Below are 12,144 nucleotides of genomic sequence, written 5' to 3' on the forward strand. Positions count from 1 at the left end.
GTTGCATGGTTCCCAGAGGGAACATCTATCAAGAATGAATGTGTAACTACAACTTAGTCCTGCTAAAAAGGTAAAGAAAGAAAACAAAGCAAAGCAACAATTAATGAAAGCAAACATAGCTAGTCTCTTATCTATTGCTTAAACCATTCAAAGACCAACTACAATACATTGCAAAGTCAACTTTGTCCTGAGTAATATACATACTGTATATTTTCTTCAAAAGCATGTGCCTTTCCCAAATATGTATTACTAATTTAAATGGAATTATTGCTAAATTCTTCAAAACAAAGATCAGAATTTGACCCATCCTAAAGATTTTTGCAAAACTGGCATTTTTTTATTATTTTTTTAAGTTTCTTTGACATTCATGTAGACCATTCTCTAGAGAATGGAACTCCTCCCTTACATTCAAATAAGTAGGAAGCGAGGTCATACTGAAAGAGACCACATTTCACTTCTTAGAAAGCTTTCTCTTTCATCTGCTCCATTTTGAATCCATAAATGACCTGTCTTTAACTTCAGGACTTATGAATCCTGTACTGAGAAAAAGGTTTTTAGATAATCAGTTGACCCTTTTTCGGAAGGATGTAAAACAACAGCTTTATTTATTCAAGAAATTTTCAGAACATGAGCTGCATATTAAAGTAGTAACAGGCAAGGGAAAATTATTATTTTCTATTCTAACTTTTAAATTATATTTTTGCCTTCATTCCAGAAACCAATTTAAACTGTGCTACAGCTGTAAATACACCCTTTTCAATGAACTGGGTAACTCAGCCCATAGAGAAGTGCCCTTGTTGGCTGCATGAGTAATCAGTGAAGTCAGTTCAGGGATGCAATGGCTACAGCGTGTATATAATGTACACTCTTGAGTACTGTTCCTTTAAGTAGCTTATCTTTCCAGACTCAGGAAAAAAATGAAGAAAAGATGTCAAGAAGCATTTTACCTAGGGACAGCAATAGTTGGTAATTCACCAGTGAAGAGCTCACCAAACAGCCTGACTGATTCCCAGAGTTAAAAATGAAATAAGCTGAGGAGGAGACTAGAACAAGTAAACTTCCACAAAGGTTAAAACTCTAAAAGAAGAAGAAAATAAGTTAATCATCTCAACACCCTGTATCTGTAAGCAGTGGATATCAACAGAAAGATGACAATCAAAAAGTACCTGCATCTCCAATAGAATGTTTGGGTGCTTTCAGTGGGTTTTAAATTTTCCATTAATTAAGAATTCGAAATCAATCATAAAACTATTACAAAACTGTAATCAGCATCACACTCTCTGCAAAGGTGACGGTGCAGAAATAAAAAGAAATTGGTAAAAAAAGTGGACATTACTTTCCATAGATAAACAAAAAAAAGGAAAGCAACAGTCCTGTGTCTGGAGAAGCAAAAGTCTTGCATTTGGGGAAGACTAACATGAAAGGCTAATAGGAGCACATAATGTGGTTACAGTCTAGAATTAAAAAAAAAAGCAGGCAGACAGATTGCTGGTGCGTGCATAATTACCCCAGACAAGACAATTAGAGTTTAACCAGAAAAGGAACTTTCTTCCAGAAAGGAAGCTCTGGGCCTAAGCAAAGCTTATAAAAACAGTGCTCTGGTACCACAAACATTACTGAAAATGCAAAATGCCAAAATGAAAGGAGACCTAAAGCTGAAAGAGATACAGAGTACAAAGATGGATTAAAATCAACCTGTGCAGCTATACCTGTTGGAATAAGAAGTGTAAGCTTGTTCTGAACATTGGCCTGTGGCCTCCTGTCAATACTAGAGTGTAGGGCTCTCCATTTTCTCTGCAATTTGCACTATATTCCTGGTCTGGGGCTACAATAGCAAGCAAAGAATAATCATGTAAAATCAGCCCTAAGTTAGCCTATTTTCTTTCCAAAACTGTCCCTCTTTGAATGATGCATGTCTGGATTTACATTTAAAGTTCTTAATATTTATTCAGATTTGGCCTGTGATTTCCAGAAAGCAGCTAAGAGAGACATAGTAATGATCGCTTCAGCAATTACAAGAAGTAGCAGTCATTATTATTTCCCATTACTTCCAGCACAGACACACTGCTGTAGATATAAAACCATCTCAGTATTAATTTGAGAGCAGCTAAGGATTATTTCTAAACCAGTCACATTCCTGTACTACTTTTTTTTTCCTTTTTTTTTCTTTTTCTTTCATTTGGACTTCACAGACACAGTGGTGAAACTAGTGCCTCCCATTGAATCAGCTGCTGTTTTAAAGCTTTGGAAAGAAAAGAAAGAAAGGAGAGCAGCCACCGCCAATTAAGGACCAGAAGAGAGATATCAATGCTCATTTTATAGCACTAGAAAAATTAATACAGGGTTTACTATTTCCTGGGCTTTTATTTCAAGAAGAAAAGAGAAAGACTCAGAGGACTGCATATATTAGGATAAATGTCTATGCCGTACTGACCTGTGACCATCGCTTTTTTCTGTGGGTCTGTATAATGATAGCAGAGGTATTTTTTTAATATATACAAGAATCCTCAAAACTGACAGAAACTACATTGCTACAAATTACAACAAAATTAGTCAAATGAAAGGGGTGAAAAGAGGTCATATTTTATTACTGATTTATGAGGCAAACCCCAAATTCATAGAATTATGAGTTGTAACATGAAAGTAATGTCAGCAAATTAATAATATTATATTGGGGCAAAATTCTCAGCAAGCCTTCTGAATTAGCTGTGCCAAAGATGAGACTACATAGACACTTGTCTGCCTTTCACTGTATATTTAAATAAATCATTTTTTTTAGCATGCTTAGTTGATTCATATATTAAAAGACACATCGCCAGTTTTCCTTCATGAATTCTTAAAGGTTATTGTGTCCAATGAAAATATTCATTCAGAATTTAACTAGATGTAGTAGCAGTAGTAATTTAAAATTAACTATCTTCTTTAAATGTAAAAAAAAAAAAGAATTACTTAAAGCTAGCCAAGTAGTTTAACTTTATCTCATCACACTAGAGTGAGGAAGTGAGCAAGAGAGCCTGTGGATGCAACTCAATAATCTTGAGGCTTCAGGAAGTTGGCAGAACCTGGACTGGTCATGGAAAGGCACGCTTGGTGTTCAGCTCTGTGACGTGAGTTTAATTTTTACAGCAGGTAAGTGCTGCTACTGCTATGGGGAAATATAAATAAAAGAGTTTACAAATTATGTGACTTGTAATTCTTCCGAGGTCCCCATAAATCCTGAAATAGAGCCAGATTTCAGCTTTTTTAATTTTGGAGATGTTACAGACTAACCAGCACTACAATAACTTCAGCAACTTTTCCCACAGAGGAGATCATCCTCTCTATTCAATCTGACTCTTATTACCTCGGCAATATTACTGAACTTTTATATGTAGTCTGTTGTCTGGGCAGGGGTTCATGAAGAATTTAAAGAGCTAGAAGCTAAGCATTTTTTTCATGTTTAACAAGGGGTTCACTATGCAATAACAGCCAATAGCAATACAAATCATTATATCTAAAAATAAGAGTTTATCAGGCATATTCAGCAAGTCCTCACCTCCTTTAGGTTAACTTTACCCTGTGATGAAATTTGCACCCATTGAACTATTGGCCGGTCCTTCATCCTTTGTAGCCTAGATCGGAGGTGGTAACCTGGACTAGTGAATAGGATTTCTCTCCTGTTTCTGGGTACTCTGTGGTGTTCTGCTAATGTAAAGCAGTTCTAAGGCAGCGGCACCTCAGCTTCACTTTGCAAGGTAGAGACTGGTAAGTGGCAAAATATCACCCTATTAGTCTCATTGGCTGGAAGTAAAACCGATTTGCTGGATTAAAGAGTAGTGGAAGGATGCTGGAGTCAGCAATTCCTAGCAACAGGTTTTTGCAATCAACCTCTTTGCTGACTGGAGAACAAAAGTGGCCCGATATCTTTAATGCACTTCCGTACACATACATTTTTGTTTACGCACCTATGCATATACAAATACACAAACATCCAAGCACATAAAAGTCCCAAAGTGCTCAGAAGCCAGGACAAAAAAATCCAGTTTTCTTAAAACTAGATTTCTTAAATTTCTTAAAACTTAAATTTCATCATCAAAATATGTGATGTCTACTAACTTTATTATCTCTTAAAACAGAGAAGAATGAGGTTTGTGTGGCACTTCTCTTTTGAATAAAACTGTGGCTTATACTTTCATTTCCTTCTCAAATGTCTTTTAATGGGTAAAGAATGTTTAACTCCATCTCAGGATTTTTTCGCAATTTTTCCAACAGCAGAAGTGAGCCATACAGAGCAGTAAACTCTAACCTTGTCTCTAAACTCTGCCTTTCATTCACCAGCCTTCAACAAATCCATTAATCCTTGCCCCCACTTTCCTTGTATCAAAAGCGATGTTGGAATTGCTCACAATGCTTACCACAGAAAGGCTTTAATTAGACATTCTCTCTAAATGCTGGAATCAATTTTTTTATTGTATAGAAAAGATAACATACCAACCAGTGATCAAAATTTAAAATAACTGTGCTCATGCCTTCACCCAAGCTTCAGTTCAAGCAGTATGAAAGTGCTGCAGCTGTGGTTGGGTTTCAGGGGTACTTTTCTGTAAAAAGGTGAAATACTTGGTGATGTGCAGCTGGCTTGAAATTGTCAGTCCCAAGGGCTAAAAATCATGACTCTGTTTCTACAAAATCAAACAAGTAAACAGAAAAAGGCAAATTAAAACTCAGATCATCTCCCTTCTGACTTTTGAAAGCTTTATTTATGTTACAGCTTAGCCTGTTCATGAACTCCAAAAAATGTCCTCACTGCCTTCAGTCCACTGTTACTTCATATTTTTAAACTTTTACATGCAACATGTTAAGGCTGAGCTTTCTTTTAATATATAATTGAATGCCAAGGCTTTTTGTACAGCATCATTTCAGCACCTGGAATGCGGCAATTTTTAACATGAATATTGCTGAAATTTGCACCCTACCTAGCCAAAGTGGATCTATGCCAGTTTTCAAAACTTTATGTAGGAAGTGTTTCAAAACCCGTTGGAGTCGTGACTGCAGTACCACAGCACCCTGGGGGTAATATGGCAATTGCAGACTTAGGCAGGTACAGGGTATAGGTCTGGACTCAAATATCAGGAAACATAAAATAGCATCCAGGCAGCTGTGACTGAACTCCAGCTACACTGTGGCAAATTTTTACCAGAGATCTGGGCACTATGGTGGAGTTTCTTAGGATCTTCCACTTGCATAAGTGTTTTCCATAATTTATATTAATGTTCAAGACGCAGAAAGGCAGCAATGCCTCTGATTAAAGAAAACTGGAAGCTTAGGAGGATGAAGAACAAAAAGAATGCATCTGGAAACAGATCTGACATGCAACTGTGCAAAAACTGAAATCAAGTTTAAAAATTCTATAAAAAAATGCTCTACCTTGAGAATACAGCAGAAAATGAGCATGACTATTATTATAATAGACCTTGGAAATATTTAATTGAAGTGATAGATAGACATTATTGTGAATTGTAATGGATTAAAAAAGAAGCAATAAAACATAAGCAGATGATAAAAATGCAATTACAGCCAAACTTTTGAGAAAGATTATTCAATATTATGAGAGTGCATGATATTTTTAAGCTTTTTTAATATACATTTCAAGAACCTTTAATGTTTTTTCTTCCAAAATGAACAGTGAACTATTTAATCGTAGTTGTTAACATGTATCTAAAATAACTTCTATGCTGAAGGTTTCATATTTTTATATACATAGTAGATGGCATACCTAAGAATTACCAAAAAAAAAAAAAAGAAAAAATAACATGTTAGATCAGATAACTTTGGAAAGTTTGTGTTTTGTGCATGGAGTAACAAATCTTTGATCACTGAAACCTAACACTTAGTGAATTATTATATTCTGTGTTTCTGTCTATTAATTTCACTGAATGATGTGTTTCCTCCAGGAAGAACATGAGGATGGGCTTGGTTTGTTTTCCCCGTTACTTGGATGAGGCCTTGCCAGGCAATGGCTGGTATGTCCCAGTGGAAGAGTCAAGAGGAGATCCAGGGCTAAAAGTCTGACTGTCAAAGAAAGACAGTGTGGATTAGGCTTACAGCTGCTAATCTTCCATTTCAATTGTGGTCAAATTTGTTCAAAACCTGAATCACTATTTAGCATATTATCTTTTGGAAGTATAAAGCAGGGAAACCTGCCCGTTTTGAAGAAGTTTGAAAAGGTTAAAAATGAAATCTTAATTGAAAACACGTAAAACCATTTAAAAAAAAATAAGACAATTAGGAAAACTATTTAATTCAGTCTGATTATAGTTTACTAATTATCTATAGATCTTTTCTTGCATGACTTAGATTCATAAGTATGCCCTAAGAAATTGCCTTGTTATAGTATGAATACAATAGGAGTTTTTCTCAGTCATTTACAATAAATGGCTTAATAAGTACATCAAAGCACAGAACAGTATGTCTAGTTCTTTCAAGATTGTGTAGACCAGGAATAAGCTCTGTTATAATCAAAGGTATCACTAGACTATGAAATCAAACAGCCAACGGGTAGGTAGTAAAAAACCCCATTTGTTGCAGACATTGATCCATACTAAGCATATCAGCTCTACTCTAATGTTACTGCTTTGCTAATAGAAGGCCCAGCCTGGTAGAAGATGGAGCTGCTGGAAACTTTCCACTTTTGGAAGTGGAAAAAGAGCAAGAGTGCTATCTCTGCCCAGATCACATGTAGCAGATACAGCAAAGTGAGCAAGCGTGGTTTAAAATAGGCCTGCGGCCAGGGGAAACCGGAGACTCGGGGAACCCTAGTCACTCTCTCATCAAACCCATGTCCCTGCTGAGTCTATCGTAAACTGGATGAACAATGAAATACAGCCCATCATGCTCTATTCACAATTTTGAAATCTTATTGAAAGCTTATTTGGGTTTGGGGTGTTTTTTTAGGAAAGTTTATATTTTAGATTAAGATGGAGATAGCTGTTGCAAATTAGATAAATTAACCCACCTGAAAGTTAAAGTTGATTTTATAAGGAGGAAAAAAGAGAGGAGAAAGAAGAGAGGGGAGAGGAAAGGACTCATAAGTTTAAAAAATTTTCATAACTCCAGGCCAGCGAAAAGACCCTCTTCAACAATATTGACTCTACTCTGTACTGTGCTGGGAACATAAAAATGACAACTGGGTATTTACAGATTTATTTCTTACTGAAAATAAGCACCATCCTTAGCTTTCAGACTCAATCTACCTCAGACTGTTCATGGGACTATTTCTGCCTGCCCATCCATTCCCTACCCCTCATCTCATAAATTTTGGTATTTGGTTCATTTCAATCAATTTTGGGAGGAGGCGGAGGAGGGCAAGACCTACAAAAACCACAAGCTGCTAACAATGTATTTCATAATGGGCTAGAGGAGGCTTAATTTTGTGTTGTCCAGAAGGAGAGAGAGTGATCTAAGGTCTACGCTATCTATTCTCCTGATCTTTTAGTTAGCCAGGCATAAAATGCATAGCTAATTAGACTACATGTATTTTGAAGCTAGCCACAGCACTCACTGTCACTTACCATGACAGTACTTAAGGAACAAGAGAAAGAAGTGAGGGTACGATAACAGCATTTAAAGAAGCTGAAAAGAGCTGGAAAAGTAATGTTTATGGGACAAGGAGAGGTTTGTGAGAGATGGAATTAAGTTTGCTGCAGTAGGCGCACATAGAGACAAAGGACAAAGTATCAAAAAACTGGTTTAAACAGAATACTGTACACGCCGATGGCAACAATACAGTATCTACACCAGCTTCCCTTTGCAATTTTTCCAGCTCACCTTAATGTAGAAGGATTTATATCTTCAACAGAAAATAAGAGAAATATTAGTTCTAAAATCTACCATAAATTCTGCTGATCCTGAAAAAGTTATACCCTACAGAATGGTCATTCTCCACCTCTGATTTTCTTTAGGCTTGACATTCTTCATCCACACCCAGCCACATGGGATTAGAAGTAAGGTTTTCTTCCATTTATCAAAAGAGGGAGTTTGCTGTGAAGCTCCCACCTCCTCTGTACCATATTCTCATTTGTGCCACAATGGAATCAGGTTATAATCCAGAACAAAATGCAGTCATTACGACTTGCCCTTAAAGGACGGATGCTTAATAGACCTCATTTCCACCAGACAAGAGTGATAAATAAATGCATTTTTTGATAAAAATGAAAGGAATCTGAAGGTCTGCAGCAATAACCATCACTCACCTAATACGATATAAATTAAAGAAAATTCCCTGCAACATACTCTGTGAAAACAAGAAGCTTTATATACATTGCTTTCCCTTCTTTTCCCTTGTACATGTGCCATAGATTGCAAAGCTACTTTTACACTAATATATTTAATGTGCTCAGGAGCATCCTCAGGCACTGAAGCTGTCTTGGCATTAAATAGCTTTTTCTGTAAACTCTCTTATGCTCTAAGAGGAGGTGACTATGTCCAAACTGCTTTTTGGAAGTGGCCCCTGACCACGCACACCCCCAAATGGCACCTGAGAACCATCTGCAAGCCTGTGGGTCAAAACCAAGGCAAAACTGTTCCAACAATTTATCAACATGACAATCAAGTTCCAGTGCCTGGAACATTTCAATGTTTAATTTCCTCTTGTTTATGTAGCCTAAATTTTAAACAGCCTGGCTCAGGTTGCAGGACAATGAGCTTTTAATATATAGGAAAATATACAGCACTATTCATAACAAAAGTTGTGGCCTTTGCAAATATGAATTTTCAAAATAGCTACAGGTAAAAGAGGCTGTAAGATGTTACCTTCATTATAGAAGCTTATTGATAAATAACCACTCTTGAATACACTGTTGTACTGAAGTTATGAAATAATTTCAAGACCAGACACTGTATTGACAAGGGCTAAATTATCTTTTATAATTCAGTAGAGAAAGTTTAGGAAATGAATAGTATCTTTATTAAATTTAATTTTCCTATAGCTGGTTAGCTTACTGGCTTTGGAAAGTTGGAGCATCGAAGAGTTAGCAAGGGTTAAAAATTGTGCAGGACTTCAACTAGACCTTTTGATAATTAAGAAACTGATTTCCCATTCAACAGAAAAAAAGGAAGACTGGTAATTTAGGTGTTTTCCCCACTGTGATTAGGAAGACAAAACTAAAAATACTAATGAATCACTATTCCGTATAAAAATAATGTTTTGAGTGTTTCAGAAAGCTTAAATTTCAAATCATTTCAATATACAACAAACACAAAGTTATTTTATCCTGAAAAAAATAAAAGGTTCATTTTCAAAAGAGGAAAATGTTCAAGATCTTAGAGAAAAAATCCATTTCAGTAATTTTATATTTTTCAGTAAACCCCCCCCTAATTTATCAAAAAATGTCGGAATGTAGCTTCTAAGTCATCAATATTGTTAATGTATCAGATGCTATGTATCAATAGAGCAGAAAATAATATATTTTATGGATATATAAAGATCTGAAAAAAATCTTTTATCTTTTTACATAATCTAATAAATAGTACAAAAAGACAAAATATGTGATTGCATCCATGAGTGCAAAACTGTATGATAAAATACGCAATAAAAGTGCAGAGTGCTTACACATATACAACTTACATCTCCCATTAATACTAACACCCTAATGCCAAAGTGGGATCATACACACTATAATACTCAAATTTTCTAGATAATGGTGTGAGAAAGTATTCTATTTAGGAAACAGTATATTCCACCAGGAAACTTCTAAGAGTAGTTAGTCTCATCACACCCTCCAAATGTGCAACCTTTTATATCTTTAGTGCTGGTGGTATTGGCTTACCTCCATACAAATTCATTATACGAACTCTTTTCCTAGGAAATCGATATTCATCTCATTAAGTGCAAATTCTATTCGTTCTTACTCAAGGTGTGGAACAATTCTTACCTGAAATCAAATTCATTCAGTATGCAAAGTGGGACAATCTGTTTTTTCATGATTTTGGCAAAGTCTAAATCAATCTTTTTGCTCAACCAATCTTGTTGCTGATTTAAGACAAGATTTTCCAGGGTGTCTTATATCTGTACCTTCTTATGTTTCCTAAATTTTAGAAATAATAATATAGATTTTCTTTTCTGTTATGTACAGTGCGAGACATACATCAGATCAAGGGTTTGCTTGGCTTCTACCAGCTACTTATATGTTTAAATTGATATTTGTGAATTTGTTTTCCCAATACACAAATCTCAACCATGCAACAATCTATTTTTTTTAGAGCAAGCTACATAATATCATACGGTTCTTTGATATGCATCATATTAAGCACCAGGCTATACATAAGGAATACGTACTAGATCTGAGTGTTTCTACTTTCTTTGGTATAGAAGAATATGCCACACAAGGGTAAAACATACAACAATTTACATTATCTAAAAAACACCCAACCACCCAAAATCAAAGTTAGGTTTAAAAATCTGCAGATGATGCTATGCCTTCACATCTGCAAATGCAGTGTTTTGGGTGATAAAGCTTAAGATTATAGCTTAAGATCAAAGCTTAAGATCACCCATTTGGGTGATCATAGCTTAAGATTATATATAAATTCCTAATTGGTGACCTTTGCTCACACTGCATTTAGTGTCTACTTTATGCTATCTAATAAATGGGAAAAAGAAAAAAAGAAAAAAAATCAAACCTGAAGGCAAAAGGAGAAATATTAAAGAATATAATATCTTAATTTCATTTACATAGATATAGAAGCAAGAGAGACTAAATTATTTTTAAATGCATTCAAATCTGCTAAAACATAATTTTATCATAACTATGAAGAATACATTACAGAAACAGTCTTCTGACCTTAAAACAAACCCCAAAAAAACCAAACCACAATTGGGGTCATCAAATTTTGAGCTTTTAAAGTATTAAAGCAAATATTTTGCATGCGTGCAGTTTTTGAACTCTACTTTCATTTGGCTCCAAGACAAAAATCTAAATTCTAAGACTGTTTTGAAAAATGGAACTGTGTCAAAGCATCCAGTCTATATCAAAAACTTCAGATTCGTGCTTACCATAATCTTACTACTTTGTTTCTTTCTATTGATGTGACCAGGGAGTCCACAATGGATTTCAGAAACATTCCCGTAGAAAACTCTCAAAATTCTATGCCCGCAGTACATTTCCACTTTACCAAAAATTATACCTTTATGGTTAAACACTTAATCAAATACATTTAAGATGGTTTCTAGCAATTTTCAAATTTCAAGAATGGCAAAGATGCCATTCTATGAACATTTTATATGCGACACCTGTATTCCATGAGATTTGGAGACATATCTGCTTTCCTTACTGACAATAAACTAGCTAGAACTACAGCTAGCAATACAGAGACTCTATTCTACCTATCATATCATCAACAGAATCATCAACCAAGTTCTGACTATAGAATCTTTTATCACCAGCAATGATGATAGACACAACTGTGATGCAGCATTAGCCTCAAATCCTTGCTGAATTTGATAAGTGAGAAAAAACCCTGCAGATCTGAAACCTGAGAAAAAATTGTAACATTATTCAGTTTTCCCCACATACTACTGAAATAGAAACTCTTCATAGACAGAAATCATAAAATGATGCTACTGCAAGTCAGCACAGAATTCAAGACAATTCCAAAGTTGACATGAAAAAATGAGTAAAATTTAGAACTTCTATTTACTAAGTTAGACATCCTACATGTGATTTCTGTTACAAATTTAGTCTGCAGTTTTTATACACTAACAAAGTACAACAAGGTGTATAGAAATGTAAGTTAATGCAGAAATTATTATTGTTTCAGAGATCTTTCTTGCTGTGAAGCCTTTTTGACACCAGCTCAGATTTCCTTCTCACATCAAGAAATGTAAACATTGGAACCCTGAATATGTTGTAGCTACTGAGCACAGTCTGACATGTTGCCATTTTGAAATGGTCATATCAATGCCACCTTCTCTAGTTTAACATGAGATTTATAGAGCCAGAGTTCTGCAGCAAGAGTTATGCCATTAAACCAGCTGAAAGATAGTAAGACACTCAATATTGAGAGAGTTTTATCGTCTGGGAATGTCTTAAACACCTTAACAAGAGTTTGAAGCCAATGATTACAGTTACATCAACTGAAGTCATGAACATATCCACTCTCCTGTAACAG

This window comes from Aptenodytes patagonicus, chromosome 4, assembly GCF_965638725.1.
Source record: "Aptenodytes patagonicus chromosome 4, bAptPat1.pri.cur, whole genome shotgun sequence".
NCBI classification, from domain to species: Eukaryota; Metazoa; Chordata; class Aves; order Sphenisciformes; family Spheniscidae; genus Aptenodytes; species Aptenodytes patagonicus.